At 43.2% G+C, this 17,039-nt stretch overlaps 1 protein-coding gene across 1 annotated transcript in view; it reads left to right on the top strand.

Moving 5' to 3' along the window:
* Positions 1 to 17,039, top strand: part of LOC143806667 (uncharacterized) — a 75,311-nt gene that overhangs the window by 48,997 nt on the left and 9,275 nt on the right. The window contains exon 2 of the mRNA XM_077287463.1: positions 4,267 to 4,320. The gene's annotated coding sequence lies outside the window, so the exon portion shown is untranslated. The remainder of the gene's footprint in view (positions 1 to 4,266; positions 4,321 to 17,039) is intronic.

Genomic DNA, 17,039 nt, shown 5'->3' with positions numbered 1-17,039 from the left:
GGAGCAATTACAGTCATCAATACCTATAAGATAAGCAGTGGCTGAATGCATTCTCTAGCACTTTGATTGACAGCTCTTTCTGCATAAATACGCTACAGAGCCAGCTGCCATAGTACCAAAGTGTGCTTACTGGGAGCAGTGACTATAGTTGCAAAATGCATGCCCCCATGACTGAAAGCTGGCGGCTCCCAGGAAGAAATAAGTTCATCTTCTACCTGTAGCTGCACTTTCAATGCGGCATCCAAACAGCATTGTATCACTTTTTACCTATATATTAACCCCTATATCTGTACGTAATTAGTGTTTTCCGAGGTGACAAGTTCCTTATAACATGTCTATCATTCATGTTACTTCTGTAATTCTACAACTTTTAATTCTTTGTAATGCAACTTTAATGTTGAGAAGTGTACTGAATCTAGATAGCTATAAATCTATATACACTGCTCAAAAAAATAAAGGGAACACTTAAACAACAGAATATAACTCCCAAGTAAATCAAACTTCTGTGAAATCAAACTGTCCACTTAGGAGGCAACACTGATTGACAATCAATTTCACATGCTGTTGTGCAAATGGAATAGACAACAGATGGAAATTATTGGCAATTATAAAGACACCCTCAATAAAGGAATGGTTCTGCAGGTGGTAACCACAGACCACATCTCAGTACCAATGCTTTCTGGCTGATGTTTTGGTCACTTTTGAATGTTGGTTGTGCTTTCACACTCGTGGTAGCATGAGACGGACTCTACAACCCACACAAGTGGCTCAGGTAGTGCAGCTCATCCAGGATGGCACATCAATGCGAGCTGTGGCAAGAAGGTTTGCTGTGTCTGTCAGCGTAGTGTCCAGAGGCTGGAGGCACTACCAGGAGCCAGGTCAGAACACCAGGAGACATGGAGGGGGCCGTAGGAAGGCAACAATCCAGCAGCAGGACCGCTACTTCAGACTTTGTGCAAGGAGGAACAGGAGGAGAAATGCCAGAACCCTGCAAAATGACCTCCAGCAGGCCACAAATGTGCATGTGTCTGCACAAACAGTTAGAAACCGACTCCATGGGGATGGTCTGAGTGCCCGACGTCCACAGATGGGGGTTGTGCTCACAGCCCAACACCATGCAGGACGCTTGGCATTTGTCACAGAACACCAGGATTGGCACATTCGCCACAGGCACAATGTGCTCTTCACAGATGAAAGCAGGTTCGCACTGAGCATATGTGACATATGTGACAGAGTCTGGAGATGCCGTGGAGAGAGATCTGCTGCCTGCAACATCCTTCAGCATGACCGGTTTGGCAGTGGGTCACTAATGGTGTGGGGTGGCATTTTTTTGGAGGGCTGCACAGCTGTCCATGTGCTTGCCAGAGGTAGCCTGACTGCCATTAGGTACCGAGATGAAATACTCAGACCCCTTGTGAGACCATATGCTGGTGCGGTTGGCCCTGGGTTCCTCCTAATGCAGGACAATGCCAGACCTGATGTGGCTGGAGTGTGTCAGCAGTTCCTGCAAGATGAAGGCATTGAAGCTATGGACTGGCCCTCCCGTTCCACCAGACCTGAATCCGATTGAACACATCTGGGACATCGTGTCTTGCACCATTCACCGTCACGTTGCACCACAGACTGTCCAGGAGTTGGTGGATGCTTTAGTCCAGGTCTGGGAGGAGATCCCTCAGGAGACCATCCGCCGCCTCATCAGGAGCATGCCCAGGCATTGTAGGAAGGTCATACAGGCACATGGAGGCCACACACACTAATGAGCATCATTTCCTTGTCTTGAGGCATTTCCGCTGAAGTTGGATTAGCCTGTAACTTCATTTTCCACTTTGATTTTGAGCATCATTCCAACTCCAGACCTCCGTGAGATATTAGTTATGATTTGCGTTGATCATTTTTAGGTTTTATTGTTCTCAACACATTCCATTATGTAATGAATAAAGATTTACAACTGGAATATTACATTCAGTGATATCTAGGATGTGGGATTTTAGTGTTCCCTTTATTTTTTTAAGCAGTGTATTTTAATGGCGCTTCAATCATAGCTAAAAGTGCTGTTTATATCCATTAGGGAATGTACATGGCGGATTAAAATTGAACATTTATTGCCCCAACTAAAATCCATGCCAAAATCCGCGTGAAACCATATAATTGTGAACATAACAACCAGGATTGCCTGGCACTCCTGTGCCGATATTTCCCTGGTTCCTCTCTAGCCTCTGTTAACTATTCTCCAGCGATGACATGGCAAGCCTAGAAGTGACCACTGCAGCTAATCATTGGCTGTAGCGGTGATGACATCACACAATTCATGGCTGTAGTCAATGATTAGCTGAACAGGTCACAAGTCATTTGGACATGATATCGCTGGAGCCAGATGTGCAGAGACTAGCAAGGACCAGGAAATGTTGGCATGGGAGCTTCTGTAGATTGGTAAGGTGTAAGGTAGAGATCCTTTTCTTATTTTATAGGATTATGGATGGTTTGTAAGTTTTATGGAAATGGATAACCTTCTAAAACCCAAGTACGGGCTAGGTTTCAAAATACTGTAGATGAGCGATTTCCCAGGACTGTTCCCGTTGTAGAAATTGAAGTGATTCCAACAGAATCGCTTTCGTAGACATAATCAAATGTGACATTTCGTATAGGCTCAGATTTCATAATATTTTTTTTCTTAGCACAAAGAGAGAAACAAATCGGAGAACCTGTTACCCCAAGACTGGGAATGGTGCACTTCAAATAAAGCGGCATGTAGACATTATCCTGGTGGAGACGAATGACCATCTGGTTCTTCTGACTCCCGAGAGAAGAGCGCACATGTCCTTTTGCTTCTGCACGTGGGTGACACAGATGCTTCTATAAATGGCAATACGCTCTTGGTATGGGAAACATCCATTTTCATAGCTTTTAAAATTAGCGTAACTTCCTAAGCAGAAAACTATTTGCACAAGAATGTGCAATTATTTTCACCCTCACTGAAAACAGATGACAATATCCAACTTTTGTATGCACATGAATTGCCTTCTTCATTTTTGGTAAAAAGAAATATACAATTCTATTTCCATTTTTGTTTTTAATAAAAAAGTTTGAAATAATTACTTAAATTTTAATAATATTTCCAAACCAATCAAAATAATTACAGGAAGTGTATATTTAATGTAGCACAGGCAGATATCGGGTGTCTTACTTGGATTTTTGGGGGTCTTTATCATTTCTAAGCTATAAAATTCTGACACTCATGTTTTCATCTTTAAATCCTTATGCTCTACCTATGTATGGATGGTAAGGAAAAAATGCACAAAATTTATTTTTTAGATGGGTACGTACTAATTAGACACTAAGAAGAATGACAATTTGCACTACAATATAAAAACGATTTGCTGATCTTATGTTCAGTCTTTTGAGCATCTTTTAACTGCTTCAGGTTTCCAAAGACATCAAGCTACTAAAGGGACTCTGTCAGCACAGAATAAATGTTCAAAAAAAAGTACAGGTGCTTGGTGCACCCTTGGTGTCACAACTCTGTTGCCAGGTGTCTCCTTCCCTATCCCTAATGCTAGAGGCGCCCTAGCTCCCCCTGTTCCCCAGGTTACTTCTGAAGGTGAAGATGCTGAGGCCATGTACCTTCCCTTAGCTCCTGAATCACCCTCAGCCTGTACCCTTCCCCCACCGAGGGGAGTAGTAGTGTACATCAACCAAACTAACAAGGTAATACGAACAGGGGTAACAGAAAATACCAAACATACAAATATACACTCATATATAACAGATGAATGCACAGGGGAGTGCAGCATAAGCTACTCTGATGATTTGTGTGAGTCAGGACCCAGATTATATAGGGGATGAGAGTGGCTAACAGTGCACACCTGAGAGGCTTAGCTTCAAGAGCTCTCAACAGAGCACATTGACCCTGCACTGCCCAAAGAAATTTACACTGTTTAATAAGAAGATGAAGTGCTTCTATTTAGCGCAGAAGTAGAAGAACTCAGACTCTGCGGTCTTCTGACTCCTCTGTGTGCGGTAACCCCATGACACTTGGTGTGCTCAAACATTTAAGTGCACCTTACCACCTACTTGTTTTCCCTTGCAACTTTTCAAAGCTTTTTTCGTCTGAAATATTACAAAAAAGCTTTCGTGATTCACCCCCATTGTGTGCACATTTCCTTACGGATGGTCACAGCTTCCTCCACAGAGGAGGTGTCCTCTACCCATTTATTTTTGAATTTGGCACATGCAGATTTCTAAAGTTCTCTTTTTTACATTATGCAGGATTGACCATATAGAAGCACATTATTATGAAGCTGCTGTGGTCCTGGAAAACAGGTTGGTGGCAGTTTGATGATCTAAATCCTAATTTTCTTTAATTGCAGTTGCTTACTGTTTTGTTCTACTTAGGGCTCATTCAGGCAAGTGTATTAAATGTCTCTGTGCTGTCTGTAAGCAAAATGGATAGCATAAACGGGACATCATTCAATTAAAATGTTACACACATGTTCTGGGTATCCTGAGCTCTGCTTCCCTCCCCTGGGTCCACTGCCCTCTGTTGTGCTCCATGTTAGGGTTTGCAGGTTGTCCAGCATGGATCCATGACATCATCTCCCTATGCTTATTTAAGGCCACACCTGCATCTTGGGATTGGGTTACTATACCTGTATGTTTGATGTGCTCCACATTCTGTACCTACTGCCCTTCACATGCTCCATCCCTGTTGGGTTACACTTCATCTGCCCTGCGGTTCCTGAGATTCATGAATGTGCAAAGTCCTCGCTGCCCAAGTGCCCGTGGTCCATGTGCCCACCCAGACCTGGGGCTTAGAGGAACCTTCTCACCTGGTGAGCTTTGACAGAAAGTCAATGGCATATTTCAAGTAAAGATTTTTTTCACACGGACCCATAGTCAACTGTGATCATCAGTTCGGTTCAGACATTATCAGTCAATGGGTGAGTAAAAAACAGATCACATACGGGTTACTATCAGTAAGTAAAAAAGGAATAGATGCCATATGGATGGATAAAATGGAGATATTCATGGCACAAAGATATGAAAAATGGACATATGGAACTCAATACAGATATAAAAATGTAATATTTTAGAGGATGAGAAACGGATGATTTTGCATATACTCATCTGAACCCGGCCATAATAATGATACCCTGATCTTCGTAACTGGATATTCTTCTTTATTATTATTATTTATATAGCACCGTTGATTCCATGGTGCTGTACATGAGAAGGGGTTGCATAGAAATTACAGATATCACTTACAGTAAGCAAACTAACAATTACAGACTGATACAGAGGGGCGAGGACCCTGCCCTTGCGGGCTTACATTCTATAGGATGGTGGGGAAGGAGACATTAGGTTGAGGGATTACAGAAGCTCTGGTGTTGGTGAGGCGGTGGCTCCGGTAGTGGTGAGGAGGCAGGGGGGTCAGTGCAGGCTGTAGGCTTTCCTGAAGAGGTGAGTTTTCAGGTTCCATCTGAAGGATCTGAATGCGGTTGATAGTCGGACTAGTTGGGGGCAAAGAATTCCAGAGGATGGGGGATATTCGGGAGAAGTCTTGGAGGCGATTTGGTGAGGAGCAAATAAGTGTGGAGGAGAGAAGGAGGTCTTGGGAGGACCAGAGATTACGTGAGGGAAGATATTGGGAGATTAGTTCAGAGATATATGGAGGAGACAGGTTATGGATGGCTTTTTAGGTTAGTATTAGTAATTTGAACTGGATATGCTGAGGGAATGGGAGCCAGTGAAGATATTTGCAGAGGGGAGAAGCGGAGGAATAGCGAGGAAAGAGATGAATTAGTCGGGCAGCAGAATTAAGGATGGACTGGATAGGTGCAAGGGTGTTAGCAGGGAGGCCGCAGAAAAGGATGTTGCAGTAGTCGAGGCGGGAGATGATGAGGGCATGCACAAGCATTTTAGTAGATTGACGGTTGAGGAAAGGACAGATTCTGGAGATATTTTTGAGCTGGAGGCGACAGGACGTGGAAAGAGCTTGGATGTGCAGTGTGAAGGACAGGGCAGAGTCAAGGGTTACTCCGAGGGAGCGGACTTCCGGTACAGGGGAAAGCGTGATGTCCTTAATTGCGATAGATAGGTCAGGTAAGGAAGATCTATGAGATGAAGGAAAGATGGTGAGTTCAGATTTGTCCACATTGAGTTTGAGGAAGCGAGAGGAGAAGGAGGAGGATATAACTGATAGACACTCCGGGATTCTGGACAGCAGAGAGGTGACGTCTGGGTCAGAGAGGTAGATTATTATTTATTATTATTATTTATTATTATAGCGCCATTTATTCCATGGCACTTTACATGTGAGGAGGGGTATACATAATAAAAACAAGTACAATAATCTTAAACAATACAAGTCACGACTGGTACAGTAGGAGAGAGGACTCTGCCCATGAGGGCTCACAATCTACTTAGAATGAGGATACAATAGGTGAGGGTAGAGCTGGTCGTGTAGCAGTTTGGTCAGTCGGTGGTTACTGTAGGTTGTAGGCTTGTTGGAAGAGGTAGGTCTTCAGGTTCTTTTTGAAGGTTTCGATGGTAGGCGAGAGTCTGATATGTTGTGGTAGAGAGTTCCAGAGTAGGGGGGATGCACGAGAAAAATCTTGTATGCGATTGTGGGAAGAGGAGATAAGAGGGGAGTAGAGAAGGAGATCTTGTGAGGATCAGAGGTTGCGTGCAGGTAAGTACCGGGAAACGAGGTCACAGATGTATGGAGGAGACAGGTTGTGGATGATTTTGTATGTCATGGTTAGGGTTTGTACTGGAGTCTCTGGGCAAAGGGGAGCCAGTGAAGGGATTGACAGAGGGGAGAGTCCGGGGAATAGCGGGAGGACAGGTGGATTAGTCGGGCAGCAGAGTTTAGAATAGATCTGAGTGTCATCAGCATAAAGGTGGTACTGGATTCCATGGGACTTTATGAGTTGTCTCAGGCCAAGTGTATTGATTGAGAAGAGTAGGGGTCCTAGAACAGAGCCTTGGGGGACTCCAACAGAGAGAGGATGGGATGAGGAGGTAGTGTGGGAGTGGGAGACGCTGAATGTGTGGTTGGAAAGGTATAAGGGGTGATCCATAATAGGGCGAGGTCATTGATGCCAAAGGAGGAGAGGATCTGTAGTAGGAGGAAGTGGTTAACTGTGTCGAAAGCAGAGGACAGGTCTAGAAGGAGGAGTACAGAGTATTGTCCGTTAGCTTTAGCTGTAAGTAAGTCGTTACTAATTTTGGTCAGGGCTGTCTTAGTTGAGTGATGGGGCAGAAACCAGATTGTAGATTGTCAAAGAGCCAGTTAGATGAGAGGTGGGAGGAAAGTTCAGCGTGGACGTGCTGCTCCAGGAGTTTGGAAGCGAATGGCATTGCAGTTGGATCGAGGGTTGGCTTTTTAAGGATAGGCGTGATTGTGGTATGTTTGAAAGCTGAAGGGAAGGTGCCAGAAGTTAGTGATAAGTTGAAGAGGTGGGTTAGGGATGGGATAAGAGTGGCGGTGAGGTTGGGGAGGACGTGCGATGGGATGGGGTCGAGCGCAATATAAACCTATATTATTAGATGTTCTTTAAAAGATTATTCCCATCGTGGCTCAGATGGAAATAATTGCTCCTAGGTCCCGGCCACCACAGACAAGATTACTCTCCCTTTGCTACGCTGTTTACGAAAGTGTCATTAATTTCTATGGGAAATACAAAAGCAACATAGCTCATATTCATGCTTTTGATGGCCGGGACAAAAAAGAAGTTTATTCTGATATCAGCCATGGAAGGCAGAGATGGGTATAAACCTTTAAAGAAAATATAAAGGTCTTATATCAGTGACGATGGCCTCTGCTGTCAGCTGGAAAAACTGGAGGAAACTTAGAAGTAAAGAATGTTCTTGTAAAAGAGAACAATTAGTGGCCTCAGTGGAAAACATGTGCAAAGCCTTGTAGTTTAGTCTGATGCAGTTTAACCATGAAGTTTCATAATACTGCCACATTTAAAGGGGCTTCATAAGTCTTTACATAAAATGTATAACTCCTCTATATACCATACTGAACTTAGATAAAATATTCTTACAATCAGTAAGGCCTCATTCAGACATCTTTGATTTTTCTTGTACTTAAAAAAAACAAAAAAAACAAACAAAACAAAATGGTCCAAGGTTCATCAGTGTTTTTGATTCCATTTACATTAGAATTTTTGGATCAGATTTTCTTCAGTGTCTGTTCAATTTTTCCATTTTTACCATCAGATTTTCATCTCTAAAAAAAACTGAAGGATATTTCTCTTAAAACATGCAGCACATGGATGGCATCCGAGTTGTGTCCGATTTTTATTTCACGGATTTATGGACTTACATTGGTGAGTTTGATCCGTGACTCAACTCAGTATTGTAAACATAAGGGTGAATGACCTCGGGAAGATCAAAACATCCAACACCGCGGAGACACCATCACGTGTTTCTCAACGCAGTGATCCAGAACACTGCCCCCATCCCTAATGGGAAATATGCAAATGCATGTAGAAAAGCCGCGGAGACACGATCACGTGTTTCTTAAAGCAAGCAATGAATAGCCAGGTCTTTCACCGGAAAGGAACAACCACGGGAAGGGCAGCATCCAATAAAGGAAAACCACCTATGCCAAAACATGGTATCCATCCACAGACAGCTGTTTCGGGGTCCCCTCATCAGTGTGTAGTAGGAAACTGGCTATTAGGAGCAGTGCCTGGTGAAAAGACTAAATATCTTTGTCTGTGGATGGATACCATGTTTTGGCATAGGCGGTTTTCCTTTATTGGATGCTGCCCTTCCCGTGGTTGTTCCTTCCCGGTGAAAGACCTGGCTATTCATTGCTTGCGTTGAGAAACACGTGATGGTGTCTCCGCGGCTTTTCTACATGCATTTGCATATTTCCCATAAGGGATGGGGGCAGTGTTCTGGATCACTGCGTTGAGAAACACGTGATGGTGTCTCCGCGGTGTTGGATGTTTTTGATCTCCCCGAGGTCATTCACCCTTATGTTTATAGTCTTTTCACGAGGCACTGCTCCTAATAGCCAGTTTCCTACTCCACACTGATGAGGGGCAAATACCCCGAAACAGCTGTCTGTGGATGGATACCATGTTTTGGCATAGGTGGTTTTCCTTTATTGGATGCTGCCCTTCCCGTGGTTGTTCCTTCCTGGTGAAAGACTTGGCTATTCATTGCTTGCGTTGAGAAACACGTGATGGTGTCTCCGCGGCTTTTCTACATTCAAATCAATATTGGACATGTCTCCATGATTTGGTGAGGACCACTCGGTCCACAAAAATTCACAGACATGTGAACAGTCCCATAGACTATAATAGGTAAAAGCATGGGCATCGCTAGCGTCAAAGATCCAGGTCTCCAGCCCTGAACTGGCCAGACAACAGAGGAACTTAGAAGAGGAGACAGAAGCTGCAGGAATCCGGATTGGGTGAGAGTAATCTTTATTGGTTTTTTTTTATTACTGGGCTGTGAGGGCCATCATACTGTATGTATGGGAGATGTGGGGCCTATCATACTACATAGGGATCTGTGTGGTCTCAACATATATAAAGTGGGTTATAGGGCTATCATTTACTGCATATAGGGAGCTGTGGGGGCCTCAAAATGTATATAGGGGCCTATAGGGTCATCAAACTGTATATACAGGGCTGTGAGGGCATTATACTGCATATATGGGAGCGGTAGGGGTTCCATACTATACATAGAGATATGTGGGGCCATCATACTGTTTATATGGAGCTGTAGGGCCATAATACTGTTTATGGCAGCTCTGTCGGCAGCATTCTGTTTACAGGTTGCTGTGGCGGCCATCATACTGTATATAGGGAGCAGTGGGCTCTCATACTGTATATGGCGAGCTGTAGGGAACATATACATTGTACATAAGGGTTGTCGTGCCATCATGCTGTAAATAGGGAGCTTTGATGACATCATACTTTATATATAATGTGAGCTGAGGGCACTTATAATATATATAGGGAGCTGTGGGGGTTCTCAGAGGACTTTTTTTTAAATAGGGGCATTATTACTTTTTATTGAGGCACTCGGGGCATTATTACTTTTTAAGGTGAAACTTGGGATATTATTTTTTTTAGGGAGCATTGATAATTTAAGAGTCATTCAGGGGTCATTATTGCTTGAAGGGGTCACTTAGGATATTATATCCATCAAAGGAGCATACGGGGCCTTATTACTTTCTAAGTTGCACAGTGGGAGCATTAATACTTTCTATTGGACACTTTAATATTAGAGGCACTCTCTAACTGGTACACTGTCTGTGTAGCATTTTATTTTTTTGGTGGGGTGAGTAAGCATAGTAATGACACAGTTTTTGTCGTATTGGGCTCACTGGTCCATGCCACTGGTGCAGGCAGGATGGGGAGTTTTTGTGTTTTGGGAATAAATAGAGGGCTGGAAATGTGAGAAGTCAAATGTGTCTTTCTTATAAAGTCTCCAGACGAGACGTGGCTGGAAGATGTCGTCACGTCGGTCTGGACCAGATGGAAAAGACGAGAAAAGTGAATAACCTCAATCAGAACGAACGTGGGCTAGAAGTCACTATGTTGTATATATCAGAAGAATAATCACTTATATGATTGGCAAGACTGGTATCTACCTCTATACGGTCACTGGATGGGGGTCATATTGGACATACGGTTTTGGAAGATTTTTTCTCCTGAAACATCTCCTTTGACTTTACACTGCTTAGGCTTGATCGTATTCCATCAGAATTTGCTTCCAAGAAGTGACTTGCACCTTTTTTTTTCTTCCACCGAAACCTCTTCCAGGGGAAAAAAAAGACACTCACAAACTTCCTAAAACATGAATAGGAATAGTTTTTGGAGCTGTCCTTAAGAATCATTTTGGAACAAATCTGACCCCCAAGCCAAAAACTCCTAAAAACAACCCTTTTCTCTGCGTTGGATGATCGATACAATGATTTGACCGTAGGGCTACCCAGGTCAGGTCGGTTGCAATTCTTACAGAAGCCGATGCAAAATGCATCACTGAAAATACGCAGTTTACAGTTATTGCTAACAGAGCGCAGAAATGTACGCTCCCTCCGACAGCGTCATGTACGGTAACACTTCTACATGTTTCCTGGAGATTTAAGTAAGCCTGCCATAACCTAGGGCCTGTGTAGTGCCGATGAGCGCGGTGTTACTGTCACTGTTCTCGGCATCTTATATATGTGCGTTACCTGTATGGTGTTTATATAGGATGTGTTGAGTCTGAGGGTCGGCTGGCACTGTCCCTGTCTGGGTAGTGTCTTTATCCTCATGTTATGTCATTCGTGAGGCCTGGGCATTGCGTGAAGCAGCCACTGTTCTACATATAAGGGAATAACCAGTTGATAAAAATACCACCAAGACACCAGATGTGGCCTAATAAATTCAACATAGCCATAATTATGGTTGATTGGAAGCATGATTCACTCCAACATGACATAGCACCGACAGACACTGCACAATTGACAAATCATTGCGGTATAATGAACAAATAATAAGACGTAGCATTGTTATAACCTTAAATATGAAGCGTTTATTGAATAAAGATACTTTAAGAGTAACTAAACTTTGACTATGACTTTATCATATTAGGCAGGCACTTTAATTGCCTGCAAAATAGTGGAGCCCAGGTCCTGAGACCATCACTGACCGCTCAATAGACCCCCAGACACTCAGATGATGCTGTTTTTGCATGTTAATAATATGATTCTCTTTATATGGTTATTATTATATATTATATGCATACTTGTTTCCCATCCTATTTATAATTATTCATTGATGTACTATCCTGGGCTCCATTTTTTTTTTATCTGTGGTGACTGTTATAGCCAATCATGACTTTGTTTTTTAATCATCCCGTTTTCTTTTAAGTTATGTTTTATGCTTTAAAATAGGCTGTCAACCTAGAATAGTCATGCACTGAGTAAAATGTCTGATGTGGCACTGTCGAGGGGTAATTTTAACAAATTCTTGCTATGAATTTACTAATTGCCCTCCAGTAATTAAATATAGACGCTGTGTACACTGATTTTTTTTTTTCCCATTTTTCACTTGTTTCCTAAATGCAAGTTGAATCAAGCTAGCTGATTGATTTACAAAAATGTAACAAATCCATCCAAACTCCTGTCCCTGGTTCTGACTGCTCTCTCTTCATCCCATCCATTTTCTCAGTGTTACGAATAGGAACAGTTGTACACACACAGTTCCGAAGAGCAGAGAAAATGTACAGTATCAAGAAGGGAAAGAAAGCAGGCTACAGATAAGGAGGGCAGACATGAAAATGTACGGTATGCATCAGCTCCCTGGATACACACAGACCTCACATCCAACCTATATTTCTGAGAGAGACACTCCCGTAAGAGAAAAATGTGAAACTAGGCTGCAAACTGCTTGTCAGTGGGTGTGAAAATGAATGAAGGAGTTAAGCTGAAACTTTTATTCATTTTATTAACTAAAGTGAAAAAAATATTTTTTTCAATGCTCAGTGTCCAAAGCCTTCAAAAGAGAGATTACCTTTTCCACTTTCTGTACTAAATCGTTGTCCCTGTATTCAAAATAATAAAATCATCTGTTACTTGCCCTCCCCAGGTCCCACACTGCCTCATTAAATTGATCAGCGCTCAGTTTAATGTTAGTTGAAAAGCGAACCTAGTAATAATAATCAGTAATGATGTGAATTTAATTGCCATTTTGAGGTCAGTGTAATGTCTATTAATCTTCTTACATGTAGGTCCCTAGTTTTCTTAGGTTTCTACATTGCAAACCCAAATATTTGGAAGTTCCCCTTCAATGATATATGAGACTTTGAAAAATACGGGAAAAAAAACTTTAATAATTTATCAGAAAAAGTTTACCATGTTAAATTCTAAACCAACAGTGAATATCTAAACATATTAAGGGTTAAGAGGTCCAGTCTGGAGGCATGGGAACCAGTCTGACCCAGGAGATCTGGTGTTGATATGGAAGGAATGTTAAACTTCCTCTGGTAATGATTTAACCCCTGCAGGGAGCCGGCGGGCCCTGCCTTTCTCTATGTCCTGGTCACTGTATCCTCTGGAAAGGCGGAGGTGGGACAAGTCTACTTCTGTGATGGATCTAGCAGACAGAGCAAAAATAAGGGATAAAGTTGAAAATGTTAGAAAATATAATCTCAAAAAGAGAAGAAAAGTTTTTAGCATTATGTAGAAATAAACCACTATATAAAGTGAACATAAATATGTGGGAATGATGCAAAAAAATGAAGGTTTTGCCAGACAGTGCGGCAGCCAGGCAGACAAAATTGTACAGAAATCGGTCAGAGTGATGGAAGGGCAGAGTTTTAGACGCATCATTTGGCCAGCCCCGCCATCTGGCCATAGCATAGAGCAGGAGTGGGCAATTCATTTTCCTGAGGGGCCACATAAGAGACCGTGACTGTTGTGGAGGCCGAACCCCTAGGCTGAAATTAATTCTGTTCAATATTAATATTATCATATTATAATTATTTTATATTAATATTAATTGTATCACTTAATATTGAGCAGAGTTATACTGACACTTGCCTCATTTACCATATGAGCCCACACCAGCCCCCCTATATACAGTATGATCCCCGCATAGCCCCTATATTATTATTATCGGTATTATTATTAATTTATATAGCACTATTAGTTCCATTGTACTGTATATGAGAAAGGGGTTACATACAGAGTTATAGATATCATTTACAGTAAATTAATTTACGATGACAGACTGGTACAGAGGGGAGAGGACCCTGTCCTTGCGGACTTAGGGTACCGTTACACTAAACGATTTACCAACGATCACGACCAGCGATACGACCTGGCCGTGATCGTTGGTAAGTCGTTGTGTGGTCGCTGGGGAGCTGTCACACAGACAGCTCTCCAGCGACCAACGATGCCGAAGTCCCCGGGTAACCAGGGTAAACATCGGGTTACTAAGCGCAGGGCCGCGCTTAGTAACCCGATGTTTACCCTGGTTACCATCGTAAATGTAAAAAAAAAAAAACCAGTACATACTCACATTCCGGTGTCCGTCAGGTCCCTCGCCGTCTGCTTCCCACACTGACTGTGAGTGCCGGCCGTAAAGTAAAAGCAAAGCACAGCAGTGACGTCACCGCTGTGCCCTGCTTTCCGGCCGGCACTCACAGTCAGTGCGGGAAGCAGACGGCGAGGGACCTGACGGACACCGGAATGTGAGTATGTACTGTTTTTTTTTTTTTTACATTTACGATGGTAACCAGGGTAAACATCGGGTTACTAAGCGCGGCCCTGCGCTTAGTAACCCGATGTTTACCCTGGTTACAAGCGTGTCACACACACCGATCCAGCGATGACAGCGGGAGATCCAGCGACGAAACAAAGTTCCAAACGATCTGCTACGATGTACGATTCTCAGCGGGGTCCCTGATCGCTGCTGCGTGTCAGACACAGCGATATCGTATGGATATCGCTGGAACGTCACGGATCGTACCGTCGTAGCGACCAAAGTGCCACTGTGAGACGGTACCCTTACATTCTATGTATACATTTTATATACTCTATGAGCCCCACTCAGCCTGCCTATATACAGTATGAGCCCCCGCATTGCTCCCTATATACAGTATGAGCCCCACCCAGCCTCCTTATATGCAGTATGAGCCCCCACAAAGCCCCCTATATACAGCATGAGCCCTCCCATTACCATCTATATACAGTATGAACCCGCAACAGCCCCCTATATGCAGTATGAGCCCTCACATAGCCCATATATAGTATGAGCCCCACACAGCCTGCCTATATACAGTATGAGCCCCCATACACAGCTTCCCTATATACAGTATGAGCTTCCACACAGCCTCCCTATATACAGTATAATCCCCCACATATCCCCAATATACAGTGTGAGCCTCTACACACAGCTTCCCTATTTATAGTATGAGCCCCCATGCAGCCTCCCTATATACAGTATGAGCCCCCACAAAGCCCCCTATATACAGCATGAGCCCTCCCATTACCCTCTATATACAGTATAAACCCGCAACAGCCCCCTATATACAGTATGAGCCCTCACATAGCCCATATATAGCATGAGCCCCAAACAGCCTGCCTATATACAGTATGAACCCCTATACACAGCTTCCCTATATACAGTATGAGCCCCACACAGCCTCCCTATATACAGTATGAGCCCCCACAAAGCCCCCTATATATAGCATGAGCCCTCCCATTACCATCTATATACAGTATGAACCCACAACAGTCCCCTATATACAGTATGAGCCCTCACATAGCCCATATATAGTATGAGCCCCACATAGCCTGCCTATATACAGTATGAGCCCCCATACACAGCTTCCCTATATACAGTATGAGCTTCCACACAGCCTCCCTATATACAGTATAATCCCCCACATATCCCCAATATACAGTGTGAGCCTCTACACAGCTTCCCTATTTATAGTGTGAGCCCCCACACAGCTTCCCTATATACAGTATGAGAATTCACACAGTCCACCTTTATGCAGTACGAGCACCACAAAGCCTATACAGGGGCAGACATATTGTCGGTGCAGACCCGGAGTGGAACAGCGAGAGGGCCGAATGAACTTTGTCTATGGGACTACTGTACCTGAATACAGTGCTTGGCTTTCTCTGACAATCCGATAGACAATAAGTGGAGACTGGTGTGCACAGCCACTGCTCCATACTGATGGGGCATTTCAGAGAGCCATTTTCAGGATCTCTCAGAGATAATAATAATTAATAATAATAATTTCACTTATATAACGCCAACATATTCTGCAGCACTTTATAATGAAGCGGGGACATGTACACACAATAAAAATAATACAGAGTAACACGTAGTTCACCAGTTACAGGAGGAGTGAGGATTCTGCCCGTAAGCTTACAATCTATAAGGAAATAGGGGGGACACAATAGGTAGAACGTGCTTGTTATATACGGTCCGCCATCATTATAATTAATAAGGGTTTTCATATAAAGCTGCATGATCCGGTCATTGGCCAGGATATACAGGTCCTTCTCAAAAAATTAGCATATAGTGTTAAATTTCATTATTTACCATAATGTAATGATTACAATTAAACTTTCATATATTATAGATTCATTATCCACCAACTGAAATTTGTCAGGTCTTTTATTGTTTTAATACTGATGATTTTGGCCTACAACTCCTGATAACCCAAAAAACCTGTCTCAATAAATTAGCATATTTCACCCGTCCAATCAAATAAAAGTGTTTTTTAATAACAAACAAAAAAACCATCAAATAATAATGTTCAGTTATGCACTCAATACTTTGTCGGGAATCCTTTGGCAGAAATGACTGCTTCAATGCGGCGTGGCATGGAGGCAATCAGCCTGTGACACTGCTGAGATGTTATGGAGGCCCAGGATGCTTCAATAGCGGCCTTAAGCTCATCCAGAGTGTTGGGTCTTGCGTCTCTCAACTTTCTCTTCACAATATCCCACAGATTCTCTATGGGGTTCAGGTCAGGAGAGTTGGCAGGCCAATTGAGCACAGTAATACCATGGTCAGTAAACCATTTACCAGTGGTTTTGGCACTGTGAGCAGGTGCCAGGTCGTGCTGAAAAATGAAATCTTCATCTCCATAAAGCATTTCAGCCGATGGAAGCATGAAGTGCTCCAAAATCTCCTGATAGCTAGCTGCATTGACCCTGCCCTTGATGAAACACAGTGGTCCAACACCAGCAGCTGACATGGCACCCCACACCATCACTGACTGTGGGTACTTGACACTGGACTTCAGGCATTTTGGCATTTCCTTCTCCCCAGTCTTCCTCCAGACTCTGGCACCTTGATTTCCGAATGACATGCAAAATTTGCTTTCATCAGAAAAAAGTACTTGGGACCACTTAGCAACAGTCCAGTGCTGCTTCTCTGTAGCCCAGGTCAGGCGCTTCTGCCGCTGTTTATGGTTCAAAAGTGGCTTTACCTGGGGAATGCGGCACCTGTAGCCCATTTCCTGCACACGCCTTTCCACACCAGACTCAGTCCACTGCT

The sequence above is a fragment of the Ranitomeya variabilis genome, chromosome 2 (genome assembly GCF_051348905.1).
Source record: "Ranitomeya variabilis isolate aRanVar5 chromosome 2, aRanVar5.hap1, whole genome shotgun sequence".
Lineage (NCBI taxonomy): Eukaryota > Metazoa > Chordata > Amphibia > Anura > Dendrobatidae > Ranitomeya > Ranitomeya variabilis.
Note: the sequence above shows the minus strand (reverse complement) of the source record. Positions and strands in the feature narration are given on the sequence as shown.